The sequence below is a fragment of the Plectropomus leopardus genome, chromosome 5 (genome assembly GCF_026936395.1).
Source record: "Plectropomus leopardus strain MGB_pleo_1.0 chromosome 5, ASM2693639v1, whole genome shotgun sequence".
Taxonomy (NCBI): domain Eukaryota; kingdom Metazoa; phylum Chordata; class Actinopteri; order Perciformes; family Serranidae; genus Plectropomus; species Plectropomus leopardus.
In genome coordinates this window covers 1,136,347-1,153,641 of record NC_142180.1, presented here as the reverse complement: position 1 = coordinate 1,153,641, position 17,295 = coordinate 1,136,347, and the positions used below count along the sequence as shown (strand labels likewise).

Sequence of the window (17,295 nt, the reverse complement as noted above, 5' to 3'; positions counted from 1 at the left end):
GAAGTTCGCTGTTGTAAACATCACTCACAGTTTCAACTCGGACCTACTGTAAACGTGTGCGTACACAGTTTTCCTTTATAAAGACAGATTTTAAGGTATTTTAAACCCACTCACCTTCAGTTTTTACCTGCAAAAAAGTAGTTTATGTAATTTGGATAAACGTTTGGCTTGTTTACAAGTTGCAAAGTTGCAATGCAATGCATAGTTAGCAATGTGCATTTGTTGACATCACGGTAATAGCATCTCGGAGCATAAACAGCTGCCAAGAAGAAGGATACCTAAATCATCATAAGTACTGTAGATGTGGAAGGTCACTGACAGAACGGCACCATGTGACGAGTTGGGATGAGAACATGTTGCTCACTTACATTTCTCTCTGACTCTGTGCTTGCTGGTTCTCTTGGAATTGTTTTCTTAGAAATATGTCCATTTGACTTCAGCATATAACCACATGGGCAGGAATTTATCATGAGAAGGAAATAGGATAAAGTAGGATATAAAGAGTCTTTCAACCCAGAGTGGAAAAACAACATATTGAAGCGATTTTACTACAAGAAGATTTTTTTTTCTTGTACTCTTTTTTTTTCACCTTTGTTGCAAAGTTGTCTTTTCTAAATCTGGTAGATGACTTACTGCAAAATGTTTCACCACCAAATATTTAGTTCACCGTCACGTTGAACTTAAAACACACACACAACCCTGTTGACTGTAACAACTCAGAAATATAACAACCAAATACAGCAAAAACATGCCATCAAATGTACAGAGGCACATCTGGTGCAGAGATTATCTGAATGGTGAGAAGGGTAGAGAGATCTTCAACAGACTGATAACACACAGCTAATGGATCCGCTCCTGCTAGCTGCTTCACCAGTGGCTAATAGCTATTTCTGCTGGATAGGTATAAAACACATCCAGAGGATACAACTAACTTGACACTTGAACTTATCAAAATGTGTGCTCGAGCACTTTCAGCAATGACTGTACTTAGCCAATGGCTACATGCATTTTTAAATCACTCTAAGGAAAAAGTTAAAAAAAAACTTTTAGGCAGGTGCTGCCACTGTACTATACATCTCTGGGTCCCCTCTTGTTAACTGTTTTTTTTTTTTGGGCAATGACATGCCATGACTCGACAGGATTAAATGTGAAAGTTTTTGATTCATCATCATCCTCTTAATGGCTTCTTTAGTACACCATCTTGTCTTGCCGTTTTAACATCTGCCGCCTATACGTCCTATACCGTCAAACTTTTTGAGGCTTGTGTTTTGTTCAGTGATTGGTTTTGTGGTGGGGTCTGGGGGCATTGGGTGATATGGCTAAAAATGATTAAAATTTTCATACTGGTTGATATCGATAATTGTTTACCAAAAAAGTCAAATCATTAATCCTGTATTAGTTTAAAGGCTGATTTTTGGTCCTGGGTAAAAGTTAAAAAATGTTAATTGTGGATTAAACTGTTATTTATTGTCAGAACATGACAAACAGCAGAACATTTAAAAAATCTGAGGTAGATTAAAAAAAAATTAAAACCAAAATAATATCAACAAATAAAACAAGAACTAGAAAAAGAAATGCAAATTCTGGTCAGCAGGATGTCAAACTCTTTGTAGACAGTTTAAAACATTTTTAGTACAGATTTTACACCCACAGGAGAAGGGAATGAATGGAAGTTTATACAGAGACTGTAACATTCTATGGCAAATTCAGTCACACCACAGTTATCTGTGGCCAAAACAATTAGACAAAAAATAACTTAATACACAAGTTGAATGTTATTGTATCATTATACTGTTGCAGTGCACATGAGTGGCTGGGAAAAGGTGACTGCTTTCATCATTTTCTGGTAAATGGCAGGTAGTAGCTGGTGTTTAAGGTGCATTACCACCCCTCATGTACGAGTGGTTTGATTATATGGAGGATTTATCAAACATTTATTAGGTCATCATCAAAAAAAATATATTATTATTTTATATTATATTATTATATTATTAATTTTATGGGTTTATTACCCAGCCCTGCATAAATATGCTACAAGTTAAAGTTTAAAGGAATACATGGGATGGAGTTCTATGAAACTGATGGAATATTTATATTGCCAGGCTATAAAATCAAGCCTAATCATAATAATAATAATAATAATAATCATCATCATCATCATCTTCATCATCATCATCATCATCATCATCATCATCATCTTCATCATCATCATCAACATCATCATCATCATCATCATCTTCATCTAAATGAGACAAATAACAAAACTGGCCTTTGACAATATGTGTTGTAAATACAACAAAACAATTCCAGGGGGTATCTCCACTGTCTGCAAAAGAAGTCTTACTGTATAACACAGTAAAATGGCCCTACTTCTCACTTGATGACCAGTAATCCAGCATCCTCCAGGCTACTCAAAAGTAGGTGGAATAAAGTGTATTGGTTATGAGCTCATTTCTTCATGGGTGGTTTAACTCCTGGGAGCCGAGTTGCAGTCATGATTCAGTTTACGAGTCGGCCCAGTCACAGTTAAACCTTGTCACATCATACTGGCTTTCTCACATCCCATGCTCATGGATATCAAGTCTGTCACTGCAATTTTTGGACTGGAGCTGCTGACAGACAAAATCTGGTGACCATCCATTTTGTTAACATCAAAAAGTCAGACTTTCTGTCTGGCAGGAGGAATTACTGCATTTTCAGTAATTCCTCCTAGTATTGTCAATGGTGACCTAATCCACATTTGTGGGCTTGTTGGTCAAGATAAATTACAGTGTGTGTGTTCATGGTAATAAAGGAACGTGTCATCCAGTGCAAGAGTGGTTCACTGATGTGTTTCTGGACAACAGTAGAGCTCTTTGCCGCGGAGGAAGAAGATATAGAGTAGATATGGTTGGTTTCGTTCTGCACATAGAATTATTTACAGCTACTTTCACACTGGATAAAAAATCTGGCTTTTGTCTTCATTGGAAAAGATAACAATGGGCATTTATTTCTGGGACAAATGACTCAGCTGTATAGTCATGGGTATTTAGTGGCCCCTGCTCTGATCAGCAGTGATGGAGACATGATATCTTGGTGGACATGCTAATGTGAAGCCCTTTTGTTTAGAAAGGAGGAGAGAGAAAAATACAGCAATTGGACCTTGGGCTCGAATTGAGACAAGATCACCAACTTGCCTGGTGACACAAACTAAATGTCTAAAATGTCAAGGTGTCCCTGTAAATTACCTTGGCATATTTTCTAGTTCAATTCCAATTTATATCTGAGGTGTGAGAGCAGTGACACATTCAGAGACACATTCTGTCTTCCCTCTGTGTAGACCTATATCAGTCTTCTGCCCACTCTCTGATACTCTGAGGAAGCAGGAAGTTTAAGCTGTTGGAAGCGGTGGAGCTGGACTGACAGGTTATGCTGACAGGCCCGTCAGAGAGCAGCACTAGGAAAGGATTTTCTATATTTCTATATAATAGGCACAGGAAACATTTGCTCTTCCCTCCATCTTAGAGTGTGTTCACTTACAGCCATTTAAATATGCTAGTTCTGTTTAGGGATGACCACAGTTGCAAACAGTTGGCTGCAAACCCACTAAAAATAGGTTAATGGGCTATAGACTGATCTGTGCGTGTTTACCTGGGTGTTGTGTTTCCATCAATGCTTTCCAGAGCCAGAGGTGATTAATACCCCTTACTACTGCAGAGCAATTTGTCACAGGTGAGAATGCAGGTTTTTTTTTTATTGTTACCTTCCCGTTACAATAAACAGTCAGATGTTAGCAGTTGTTTTTTTTGTGCAGTGGAATGGGGGATTCAGTTGTGATGAGAAAAAGCAAAAAAGGCAACCTTTCTGGCAGTTCTGTGATGGAATACAAACTCTCACTACCCTTGCATCCACTATCCCGGCCACCACATCTCCACTTCCCCATCTGGCACATGGAAAGGACACTAATTCCTGCACTGGCACAGAATGTTGATATGGAATAAAAATTGTGTGGTGTGGAATTGTCGAAAAATGAATGAAATTTCTACAAATGCAAAGCTGTCAAGTTGGTAATTAATATGCAGGAAAGAAAAAAGTCAGACTGCAAGAAACCAGTCTGTCAGTTTTTAAACAACCCCCTCATTTAGGCTAATTTATTTTTTAAAAAAAAACAAAGATAGAAGTTCACTGTTGTAAACATGACTCACAGTTTCAACTCGGACCTATTGTAAATGTGTGTACACAATTTTCCTTTGTAAAGACAGATTTTAAAGGTATTTTAAACCCGCTCACCTTTGATTTTTACCTGCAAAAAAGTAGTTTATGTAATTTGAATAAACTTTTGGCTTGTTTACTAGTTGTCTGACTTCATTGTAGCAATGTTAGCTTAATCCCACATCCCCAGTCACTGAGGGCACCATTTATCGTAACTGTTTAGTCAGGAAAAACAGCATCAGTATTGTTTGAAGAGTATTATTTTGCTACCCTGAAAAGCATCTTTGGAAAGCTCAATGAGCATTGCTTGTATTGATTCACTTTCTATTGATATAATAATACTTAATCCTTAATCAATGTAATATACTTTTTATCAAGTCTCTTGTCTTGACTTTGAATGAGGGTGGTAAAAATAGGGGTAATGCTACCTTTGAATGAATATAATTGTACATTTATTCCACCTGTATTTGCATTAGCGGCCATTGTTTTATTCCTGCTAGACGCAACTGTGAAAGGCACCGCATGGTTTCTGCTGTGCGTGTTCAGGAGCAGGGAGCCAGCTTGTTTATATGTCACTTTGATTGAAAAGAGCTTGATTTGCATGGCTGCTCTTCTAAGCTCCACAGCCTAATGAGTCACTGTGAGGAGCAGGCACTTTGTGTCACACTGTTGTCACTTGTCATTGTGAATTGCCTCTGAAACACAGCTTTATTCCACCTCACATAACATCTGACTGCCTGGCTACATGCCTACACACCATTAAATTCTTTAGCCCGAAGGAGAAACAGGCCTGTAAGACAAGTGTGCTGCCATGGGACACAAGGAGACGTGAAACAATAGGCTGTGAAGTCAGGAGTTAAGGAATAGTTTTGTTGAAGTATAGTTGTGACCTAGGAATCACAAGGCCCTTCATATGAGGCAGACTGACATCTTGAAGACGCTGGCCTCCAAAGATTAAAAAAGTATTTCACTGCAGGAAATATGGCCTTATAGCAAAATTGTTCTGTCTCTGCAGTAGGCAGATGCAAATACTTTTGCAAGTGGTGCAACATGACCAGAGAAACTTTCTAAGGACAATTTTGCTCAAGAAGCAGAAAACCTTCAACTACCAGAATGCACTGTGCTGCACCAGAAAAGTAAATGCTCTTGCTGGTGGGTGATGTCCGTGTGAAACAATAGAGGAGGCCAGCAAGAAACTTCTGTTGTGTTACAGTTAAACGTTAAGCTAAAACATATTTCTAAAAAGAAATATGCAACTCATTAAAAGAATCTTGATCAGCGCTGTGTAGTTCTACTGTTTGATCTCAGTTTTTTTTCTTTATTTTCAGCTTTCATTTCGACTGCGCAGGAAGTAGTATGACGCCTGCTTTCTGTTCACAAACTCTTGCTATCACAGCAAAACACAGCATTAAAATGTGTTTCTGAAAACATTTTTGGCAAGAAATAGGTAGTGCAGTAATGTAATCTTGATTTATATTCAATCAGCTTTACCTAATTTTAGCATGTGACTGGATTTCTGTCGGAGTTTGAGAGAAAGAGAGGGTGGTGGGGTTCTGTCTCTTGATCTGTCTCTTTGCTCTTGTGCCCACAATGCTGGCATTGGTAGCAGGCATCATGAAAATGCAGAAGTACTGGCTGTAGTTCCAGAAACAAACTGAGAGCCATGGAAACTCTGCCAGATGATGTGTTTTGTATCAATTTTCATCATTGGGTGGGGTTTCACTGTGGGGGAGGAGGGATATCCAGGCACTGGTTAGATGGAAGGAAGTTTACCACAGTTCATCTCCACATACCACCCACATTGTTTTGATTCTAAGATAGCTGAACATTTGTGAAATATCCCTTTAAAAAAAAAAAACACAATTGTTTCCTTAAAACACTGGTTAGCAACATAGAAACACAAACATAGAAATGCATAATAGGTGAGATTCACTCTTTGCACACTATTAGTATTTTTGTCCCCAAACTTAAATCCCACAGATAGGGAGCTGAGATGGAACCCACTGGAACTTTTAACTTGTCATATATGAACATGGTCTTCATGGTTGTTTTGCTACAGGTAACCAGGGCTGACTTAGCTGTATAAGACATGATTAAATGTAAACAGATCTTCAAAAGCACATAAAAAGACAGCATGTGTTGGGAAGAGGGCACTCAGCACATCCCACAGGGCAGAGTGCAGCCAGGTTGATAAAGACCCCTGAATACAGAGCACTGTTTAAATGCAAATGTCACTTTCTAACCTCCCTCACAGTTTTTCTTAGCACAGCCTCTCCAGCCTCATGCCTAAATGCATCCATCCCTAGTTTGCACTTAAACGTAAACATTTCTAACTTAACCTGTGAAATGGAACTAACAAGCCTTGACAAGGAACAAGCTGTATGTTTACAATCATGTCTAGACTCAAAAATACATTCTTCAACAAGAGAAAAATGAACTTTTCTCCAGTTCCACCTTATGAAATAATAATCCATGTGTCAAACTTCTGCCAATCAACACACGTGTCAATAGCAGTCTGCCAGCATGGACTCTGCGAATCAAATATATCAAACTGAGCCAGCGCAGCAGGCTGAATGATGCTATGGACAGCAGAACACATAATTCACAAAATAACCATCTCTAAATCAGTTTTGCATTTAACTCAAACTGAGTGATTAATGATACATAGTGAAGCAAGAGATTCTATGTGTGGAGTCCTTTGCAGCCTTTAGTGTGTGTGATATTCAGTTTCTGTGGACTGTCCTCAGTACAGCCGGCTTTACACAGAAATCTTCACTCACTAAGCAATAGTGCTGTGCGGGTCGAGCCATAGCTCGTGGGTCAGGTGGGCCATAAAGTGACAAAGCAGCGTTCTGAGTAAATTAATAATAACTTTCAAAAATATTGTGCAATAGCCTAATCCAATTTCCACCTTCTCTTTTCCTCACTCTGTCTCTCTCACACAGCAAGCAGCTTTATAATCAGCGCTGCTGGGCTCAGGACTTCCATTATTTGGTTTTTGAGCAGGAAAGCCTTTTAAAGTCCAACAGATTTAAACCTCTGGTCATAACGTCAGGTAAAAATATTTCTCTTTGCAAATATGTAGGCCTAACACAGTGTCATTACAGCAAGCAAGCATCTCAAGTGACTCCATTAAATATTCACTTCTGTAAACAAACCACTGTACCTATTAACTGTGCGCTCAAGATCACAGCTTTAAGAAGTTACCACTTTAAATTCGGGTGAGTACTTGCTATCTTCCTACATTTGTACTTTTAAACAGAAAATACAGGTTTTTTGATTTAAGATTTAGCAAGAAGCAAGTAGGTTGTGATTAGCAATGGTCACTCCAAGAAGCTTTCAGCTCCAGTTAGCAGCTTTGCAGTTTGGGTAATTAGCATATGTTTTTACGAGTCGGGTGGGGCATACTGGCTCTCATTACAGACTGGGCTTGTACAGGCTTTAAAAAAAACCTTGACCTGCACATCACGACTAAGCAAGCTTAGTGATAAACATACAGACACATGATAGTAGGAATGAGAAGACAGAGGCAGAATTTATTATCATTAAGGACTGAAGTCCATACAATCATTCAGAATAGTCTGGAGCACACATAGGTAACATACGCCCCCCACCGACTGAATGAACTATCTCAGTCCTACCTGCAATGGCCTCCAAAAATCTATTAAATGCAGCATTATGTTAATGATCTCTAGCCTGTATCACTATTCAAAGTGATTCTTACAAAGGGCGCTGTCTTAATTTAGATTGGCTGAAAGGCTCCAAGTTGACTCTTAGGCTGTATTCACACCTGTGGCCCGTTTGCTTTGTTCCGATTCAGAAGCTAAATTGATACAATTGTTGCATATTTCATTTGTGTTGTTTGTGTTCACAAGGCAACAGTCTGTAGCGGTACAAAGTTGGAAACAAACGCCATGTGCGACCAGCCGTTCTCTCATTGGTCAGAAATCTCGGAAGGAAAAATGCCGGTAAAAAACAGCAATTATGGAGCACCAACAGCATGTGTGGCTAATTTGTTTTTGCACATTTCTGTGGTTACTATACCAATGTTACACAACTGAGGAAAATATCCAATTCTACAGCGAATCCAGACTGTGTGTCGAAAACATTCTCCTACTCCATCTACTGAGGAGAAGACATGCCGCCTCAAGTAATCGCTGACCAAGATGGGCTCTAATGGGCGCACTTTCTGCACATCTCGCACTCACACGACACTACAGACGGTACATCAGGTAAGCTTCATCAGATTATTGTTATCTAATCAGTAAACTGTGCATACCTTGTTTGTGTATAGGTCTTATGCGGCGGAAGGAGACATTAAACCACATAAAATAACAATAATGACACATTGGGATAACATCTTCCATCTCTTTGCCTTCCCTACAGGGAGATATGGGTATATCCACGCACTACATCTTGGTGGCCACACATCTCCAGCACTCGGACTGACTACGAGTGGCACTTTCTCACAATTGTGTGATGCCCTCCGGCCCTGGTTGACCCGACAAAATACCAGATACAGAAAGCCAGTGCCTGTTGAGGTTCGAGTGGCAATTTGCATCTGGAGACTGGCAACAAATTTGGAATACCGCTCTCTTTCACACCTTTTTGGCCTTGGCTTGTCCACATGTTGTGTCATCACTCAAGAAGTTGTCACGGTCATAAATGTAGTATTAAAGCCACAGTACATCAAAACACACTCTGCTGCTGAGTTCAGATTAATAGCACAAGGCTTTCATAATAAATGGAGATTTCCCCAGGTAGCCGGTGCTATTGATTGAACACATGTTAACATCAGAGCTCCTTCTGTTGCGCCAGCTGATTATTATAACAGAAAGGGGCATTGTTCTATTATTTTGCAAGGTGTGGTGGACCACAGACTAATTTTCTGGGATTAATGTTGGGCAACCAGGTAGGATCCATTAAGCCCGTGTTTTTGCACTTTCAGGACTGTATGAGCGAGGTAATAGTGGCACACTAGAATGATAGAAACATTTGAAAAGATTGATGTCCCACTTGTTATTTTAGGTGATTCGGCCTACCCTCTGCTCTCATGGATGATGAAATCTTACGGTAAGGTTAGAGGAGTAACACAAGAGCAGATAGGTTTCAACCATCGCCTGAGTCAAGCTCGCATGACTGTAGAGCGTGCCTTTGGGCGCCTCAAGGGCAGGTGGAGATGTCTGCTAAAGGTATGTGATGCCCACATTACCCTGGTCAGCCAAATTGTGTCAGCATGTTGTGTCCTACACAATTTTTGTGAAGTTCTCAACTAACAATTCCTGGATAGAGACAATGTGATGGAGGAAAATGAGGACAACCCACAAGTGGACAATGAAAAAGCAAATGAAATTAGAGATGCACTTTGCAGATATTATTCTAGACAGTAATGTCAAGATTCCTGTTTTTTATTTTTTTTATTTTTTATTGCTTTGTGTGAGATATAACGGTTCTCATGGTTGTAAAAATTCATGGAGGCAGGCTTTTTATTCTATTGACGTTCTGTTTTATTATTTGGATTATAATAATAAATAATCCAATGTTGACCAAAAAAAAAGGCTTCAAAGTTAAACTTTTTCTTGGATTACAAGAACTTTAGTAGGCTAACACGGGTCAGCTGTCAAAGCAGACAGTACAGTATTGTATAACAAAAGAACTGACTGAATAATAGCTTTGTTATAAAAATAAAATTGTATTCAGAATAAAGAAAATACAAAATGCTATGTTTTTACAGTTTGTACATTTTTTTTTCTTTGTAAAATGCAAAATAAAGTGCAAAACACAGACGTGTTGAGTAAAAAAAACATTGTATAACAATAATTTTGAATCTGTAATGAACAATCACTGAATAGATTAATCAATTCTACAAGTTAAAGAATTGCTGTGTTGTGTTGTTAACACTATGCAAACAGAAGACACATCAGTGGATTGATTTGGTGTTTAACCAGGGTGGCAGGCCTGCTCTAGGTGGACTGGGGGTTGTGGAGCACGAGGTGGTGGATAGGGCTGGTGCTGCAGTACAGGCACTGGCATCATCAGTGGTCCAGGTGAATTGGGTGTAGGATTCTGGAATGTAGGAGGAATAAGACTTGTGGAATTGTAGGATGAATGTGGCTGTTGGTGTAAAGTGCTAATGAAAGTTCCCATCAACTGCAGAAACATTTGTTGGTTTGCCTGTTGTTGAGTCAGCATGGCATTGAATCTTCGCTCTTCAGCCTCCTGCTGCAGCCTTAGCATGTTCTCCAGGGCAGTGGTCTCTGGGGCTTGTTGGATTTGTTCAGCTTCATACATTTGATCTAGTTGCCTTTTCTGTTCAGCCTGGTAAAGATGGAGCTGGTCAGACAGAGAAGATCTGACTTTCCTCTTCCTGGGCTGAGACTCAGGAACATGCAATTCGGGGTTTGGAGTATGGCCTCTGCTTCCTATGGCTGTTTCCTCCATGTCAGTGAAGTCCAGTGTGTTGTCCAGTGATTCAGCATCCACCACTGTCAATTAAAGCAAGTGACTACTTACTGCAATATCTGAACTGCAAAAAGTAAACATGGTATCAGTCAGCTAGTTTTAGTTTTTTATGTTTATGGTGCTGTGTGTGTGTTTTTATTTCTGTGCTACACATTATTTATGTCAGGTCTGTCATTGATACATATACTGTTGCTTATGACAGTGCATTAGTGGCTGAACATGGTTTGCAACAGTACAACACTCAGCTAAGAAATAAATGATGTAATACAGCTACAAGGATATGTCAATTGAAAGTGATAATAAACATATTAAAAGGTGATCCGTTACTCACCACTTCTATCTGCCGATTCAGCACAGTTCGATTCTGTATCAGCAGAAGTGCTAGTGTTGGGTGTAGTAGCAGTATCAGAAGAGCCGGTGCTACGTGATGTAGCATCACTGGAGTCAATGATATCCACCGGTTCAACAACTGGTTTAGTCCCTAAAATATTATCCAGCTTGTCAAACCAGGGGAATTTGTCCTACTCATCCCTGGAGCTCCCACTTCTGGCAAGCTGGTCCTGCACATTGATATACTGCTGTTGCAGATTTTTAGCTTTAGCGTGACACTGCTCAACAGAGCGTTTGAAGCCCCTCTCACTCATTAGCTGACTCACAAGTTAGTAAACTTCGCCCTTTTATTGGAGGCTGAACCACAGTTATGAGTCAGTTGTGTCGGTTGCTGTGTCAGTTTTGTTCTCACTGCAAACGAACCGCTCCAGGTGTTGAATGGAAGCGAACCGAGACCACTTCTTCTAGGCGATCTCGGGCCACTTGTTTTGTTCCGCTACCGAGTGCGATTGCTGCGTTTACATATGTCCAAACAAACCGATCTTAGGAGAAAAGGCTCCCTGTTCCGGAACAAACAGACAGGTGTGAACACGTCCTTACTCAGCATCCTCAAGTGACAGACTGACGTTAGTAACGTTTGCAGTTGTGGTGACAGATACAGATGTTTTTGTCTCCAGAGTTGCTTCAGAGACACTATATCTGATATGTTGAGAGTACAGTGGTGTTTAAAAAATTCAACATTAACAGACAATTTTGACTGAGCATGCTCACTACGCTACAAAGTTGTCATCACCAAGAAGAGAAGAGAATGCCCTAAAATTGTCTTCAAACAGGTAGCAGTGACTCTTGTACACTGCAGTTAACCTCCTAAACACCCCCTTCTCCCCCTAAAGCAAATACATGTGTGAAACTCGACCCCTGTCTGTCTATGCAGGGGACTAGATAGAAAGATTTTATGCAGTCCCTGTGTTTAGTTCTCATTAGTTCTGTAGCTTGTGACTGAATCTCTGTGGTTTGGAGTTTAGTTTCTATCCTGCATTCCGTTTGTACTTTAGATATCAGCTTTATTTCACTGTTTCATGTTCACTTTTAGCTATACAGGAGTCTGTCAAGTTGATGCCCCAAACCCAACATCTCCTTATTTTGCTACTTTATAATAAACACTTTTGAATAAAAAACAACCTTATTTATTGAGAAGAATCCATGAAATGTTAGATGAAGAGCTGTAAACAGCAGGCTCTCACTGCACCAATGCAAACAGCTCATCTCCAACAGGGAAACTTTGTTTACTTGCCTGCTGTGTGATGGAAAAACACTTGCAAATATAATGAGGAACTTCAGCCATTCAGCCCACTGCTTATAAATATCATCATCCAAGACAAGCTGTCAGTAGTTAAAGCCTACAAGCAGGTAGTCCTGATGTCATGGGAACTTAAATCCCTATTGCGCTGGGCTGATGGCCCAAACCAAACCAAACCAAGCCAAGCCAGAACGTCAAAAAAGGGTTGATTAAAGGGCACAACAGAGAGCAGACCTCTATGGCAAGGTGTCAGGATATCTGGAGAAACCCAACTGCCATGAACTATATTGCTGAACATGACCATTGATGGATCTCCAAACTTCCCCAGAAAGAAAGTCTTGTTCCTGCAGAGGATACAGGACCAGGTCAGAGAGGACGACCCCAACTCAGATTTGAACTTCCTGCACTCAATCATTAACCAAGAATCCGTGTGTTGCAACTTGATAATACTGTTAAAATGGTGGTAAAACTAGTAAAGTCTATTTGGGCCCAAGGCCCTAAACATTACCTGTACATCCAGGTACTGGAGGACAGTGAGACAGAACACACAGACGTGCCATCCCACTGAATATTTTGCCGTGTATTGGAGTTGAGGAGAGACAGAGACATTTCTGGTGACTGTCGGTAATGCTGACGACTTCTCAGAGTTGCATGACCCAGGCTGGGTGTGTGATTTGGCTTTTGGGTTGGACATAATGAGCCACCTGCACAACCTCAATATGAAGTTAGAGTGAAAATCTGTTTTGACCCTTATTATTTTCCAGACAAATAACCGAGTGCCTCACATATTTCTCGATGCTGGCTAATCTGGATGTGCTGCACTGACAGATATAGCGCCAGTCTCACAGATCCACACTGAGCTGAAACAGCAGATCTCAGACTTTGCTATGATTGAATGACAACGGAAGCGTGTGTCCTCTCCTCTTTCATGCAACAGTCAGAAAGCGTCACCTCAACTTGAACTGACTGACATACTGCACATGCCACCCTGTTCTCAGGTTCACTATAGCCACTCTGGATAACTCCTGTGGCTCACTGATGGAAACACTGTTTCTGAACCTGCACAGGCACACACAGAGGATTCCTGTTTAGCTTGACTCCCTGTATGTGTGTGAAACACAACAAGCCATGTTACCGATCACAGCTGACAGAAAAACATCTGTCCTCTGTATATCAGCATCAGACTTGACGGTGAACTTTGGTCTCGCAAAGGGGATAACCGTCTCAACTGTTCCCATTAGACTAATTACATTTTAACTGAAATAAGATTAAAGGCAATGACATCATGACTGTGTTATTCATAAATATGTCAGTTGAAATTCACAGTTAAATAAGTAAAAGTAAATTAATTAATGTATTCATACAATGTGTTTGTTCATAAATGGTAAATATTAGCTTCATTAGCAACATCCCTGCCAGCCTTGATCCTCACGAGTATGCTTTCAGAACCAACAGATCCACAGAGGATGCCATATCTACTGCTCTTCACTCAGTCTTCACTCACCTGGAGAATAAGAACAGCTACATCAGGATGCTGTTTGTTGACTTCAGCTCAGCATTCAACAAAATCTCTCCCATGAAGCTTATTGGAAAACATAACACTCTGCAACTGGATACTGGACTTCCTTACATGCAGACCCCAGAGAGTTAGGATTGGCAGTCTCACTTCCTCTACATTAGTGCTCAACACATGAGCCCCCCAGGACTGTGTGCTCAGCCCCCTCCTGTTCACACTGTACACCCATGACTGCACTCCCAGACATCAGGAGAACTCTATTGTGAAGTATGCAGACAACACCACCATCATTGGCCGTATTACAAACAACAATGAGAGTTCATACCGGGAGAAAATCGACAATCTTGCAGAGTGGTGCGCAGAGAACAACCTAGTGCTCAACGTCTGAAAAACCAAGGAGCTGATTGTTGATTTTAGAAAGAACGAGGCAAAGACGCACACCCCTGTCTACATCAGTTGAGCTGAGGTGGAGCAGGTGAACAGCTATAGGTTCCTTGGAATTACTATCACTGAGGACCTATCTTGGTCATCACACATCACCACCCAAAAACCCACCAAAAAGCACAGAAAAGGCTCTACCTTCTACGGAAACTTAGGAAGGCTAAATTCCAGAGCAAGATCCTGGTTAACTTCTACAGAGGAGCAATATAAAGCATACTGACTGGAAACATCACAAACTGGCATGGTTTGTGCACGGCCCAGGACAGGACGGCTCTACAGTGGGTGATTAAAACTGTCCAGAACATCACTGGTTCCCCTCTACAGAGCATCAGTGACCTTGGTGAAGTGAGGTGTCTGCACAGAGCCCAAAGAATACTGAAAGACAGCAGCCACAGTCTGTTCATCCTGCTGCCAACTGGACAAAGATACAGAAGTATTCGCTGCAGAACCACCAGACTACAGAGCAGCTTCTTTCCCCAGGCTGTGAGACTCCTCAACTCCTACTTCAATGCCAAAAAGATGGAGCAGGATTTAGGATTAACTTTAATTTCATTTCTTCTTAAACTAAGTTTAAGAAATATGACAATAAATCTACATTGTACCTTAATTTTTCTTCACTCTGTGATGCAGGTCTGTACTGCCATGGCTTTAAAGTTTGAGTTATTTTCACAGAGTTACACAAGTATAACAGAACACTTATTTGATTATAATTCATGTGTATGTTCGTGAAAATAACAATGTATTAATATCCTCAGAATGCACTACAATTTTCTTTATGTTTTGTTACAAAATATGTTACAAAAGATCAATAATGTGGAACTTTCCTGGTCTTTTATTTTCTCAGTCACTGTATATGCTGTTTTTAGAAGTAGCTCTTTTATTTTTGAGCTGTATCAAATGCTTTACTGACTATAGTGAGGATACTTGTTGCCATTGTTTCATGCTTTCATGTGTTGTTAACTTAAGCCAGGTCAATACAATAACTTAACAACAAAGCCTCCACTGTGTCATTTTTCTTAAAGTGAAAGTGCTTTAGTTTAAGGTCTCTTCCACCCTTTGGTTGGCAGTAGTCCTCAAAATGGTCACTGCAGACCCCAGTGGTCTGCAAGACGCAGTGTTTGGACAGTGTTAGGATCCATTCGTAGCACAGCTAACCACACCTTCAGCTTTATCCCACACAACTATTCTATGAGAGCTGCACACAGTGTCACTTGTCATTCTGTTGGAGCATTTTGCAAACACAAACTATTGTTTTTTCTTACTCTTTCAGAAAACAGGAACATTTCCTTTCTTTAGTCCAACACAAAGATTACCATAAACTCCTCTCTGCTACTGCCTCTCACATTTCCACCAGTGTATTCTGCAGAAAGTCACCTCTCGTGAGATTTCAGAACCAGGATTGTCCTTTAGTGAGACACAAAGCAGACCAGAACAAGTCAAAGCCACAGAAACATGTTTCATTTCTCTGTATGGTCCTTTGTATAATGTTGTCAGACACTAATTATAACAAACCCCTTTGAGTGGATTGTTTCGTGTGATTATTTTTTTCATTCTGACCTCAAATTAAACCAGATTGGCACAGAGACAGGGGTGCAAACTCTTCAGTGGTGAAAAAGGTGACAAAGATGTGAACCAATGGTAGGCCCTTCCACGAGGAAATTCTTTTTAAATATCAATTTTGAAATGTGGCTTTCCAGGCTTTTTTCTGCTGTTTGATCAATCAAAAGACCTTAGATATGACACTTTATTTTGATTTTGTTATTCTCCCTTGCCAGCAAAACAAAAAAATGTTTTAAAGTGTTTTAAAATGTTTTTAAAAAACTGTTTTAAAGTCCCTCAGTCCTTCATTACACTACATTTAAAAATAACTGCTTCAAAAAGCCTCTTTACTTTGTATAATGTATCATAATTCCATCTATTGCTGCAAAAACATAAACAAGTTTTTTTTTCGAAAAGTTTTATTTATCAAAGTTTCTTAAAAAAAACAGATTTTTTACAAGATAACATTAAACACATCATGAGTTATAATTTCATTCACCAAGTTGCCATTTTTATTGAATAGAGCTTGAACACTTCATAATGTCATTCAGTACAAGCAGGAGTGCAGAGAGGAAAGCTATGGCTTACTTTTCCTTAATAAAAATAATTCAACCTGGGGCACCTAGTAGCTCACCTGGTAAAGTGGGCGACCCCTGTACAGAGGCTGTGTCCCTGCCACAGCACTGTGGGTTTGAGTCCTTTGCCGCATGTCTTCCCCTCTCTCTTTCCCCTTTCACTCTAATCATCTGTCCTATCAAATAAAGCTGAGATTTTAAAAATAATCATTGAAAAATGAATAATAATAACTTAACCTAATCAGGGTAACAAACGCTTGAGACATCGCCATATAAATCACAACATTATCATAAAGCTACTGTCAGAGGTTTTCTATCATGTGGGCAGATAAAAACTGACCTCATGTACTCCCTGTGACTCTGTCCTCGCAGCCCCCGACTCCCCCACCCTTTTTTTATAACTCATCTGATCTACATGAATCTCACAAATGACTTGTTTTGTATTCAGAACAGCAGTTTTCGCTGAAAGCTGATAAATTTGCACCTCTGTACAGTCATAAAAAAGCCAACATTTTCTAGAAATGGTCTTTTTTAAACAAGGCCCCTGTCCCTCTGGGCTGGGAAATAGCTTATTGTAAAGCAATCTGTAATGTCTACCAAATTTATGTAGGCTAGTTTTACTTCATATTTCTGTTTCATTTTCAATTCCCCTTCTTTTATTTGAGTTAGTATGGCACGCCGGAAAAACACATTGCCCACCCTTGTCTGGACTGAACAGACAATTTTCCCTTCCTGTTTCCCTCATAATCTCATCAGTGAGTCAGTGAGCCCTGCAGAGACTCTGTATTCTTTGCTTCCACTTGCAGAGCAGGATGCAGAGACACTGCGGCCATTTGTATTTGTTCTTATGAATATTACAATGTTCTTTCCTAATCCTTGTTCATGACCAACAAAAATGCTTCCCACATAAGTGTAGCATCAGTACCCACACGCTTCATGAG

General features: G+C 40.0%; 1 protein-coding gene across 7 annotated transcripts in view; it reads right to left on the bottom strand.

The window, feature by feature from the left end:
- Positions 1-17,295, bottom strand: part of ptprfa (protein tyrosine phosphatase receptor type Fa) — a 301,290-nt gene that overhangs the window by 187,177 nt on the left and 96,818 nt on the right. The gene's annotated exons all lie outside the window — the stretch shown is intronic.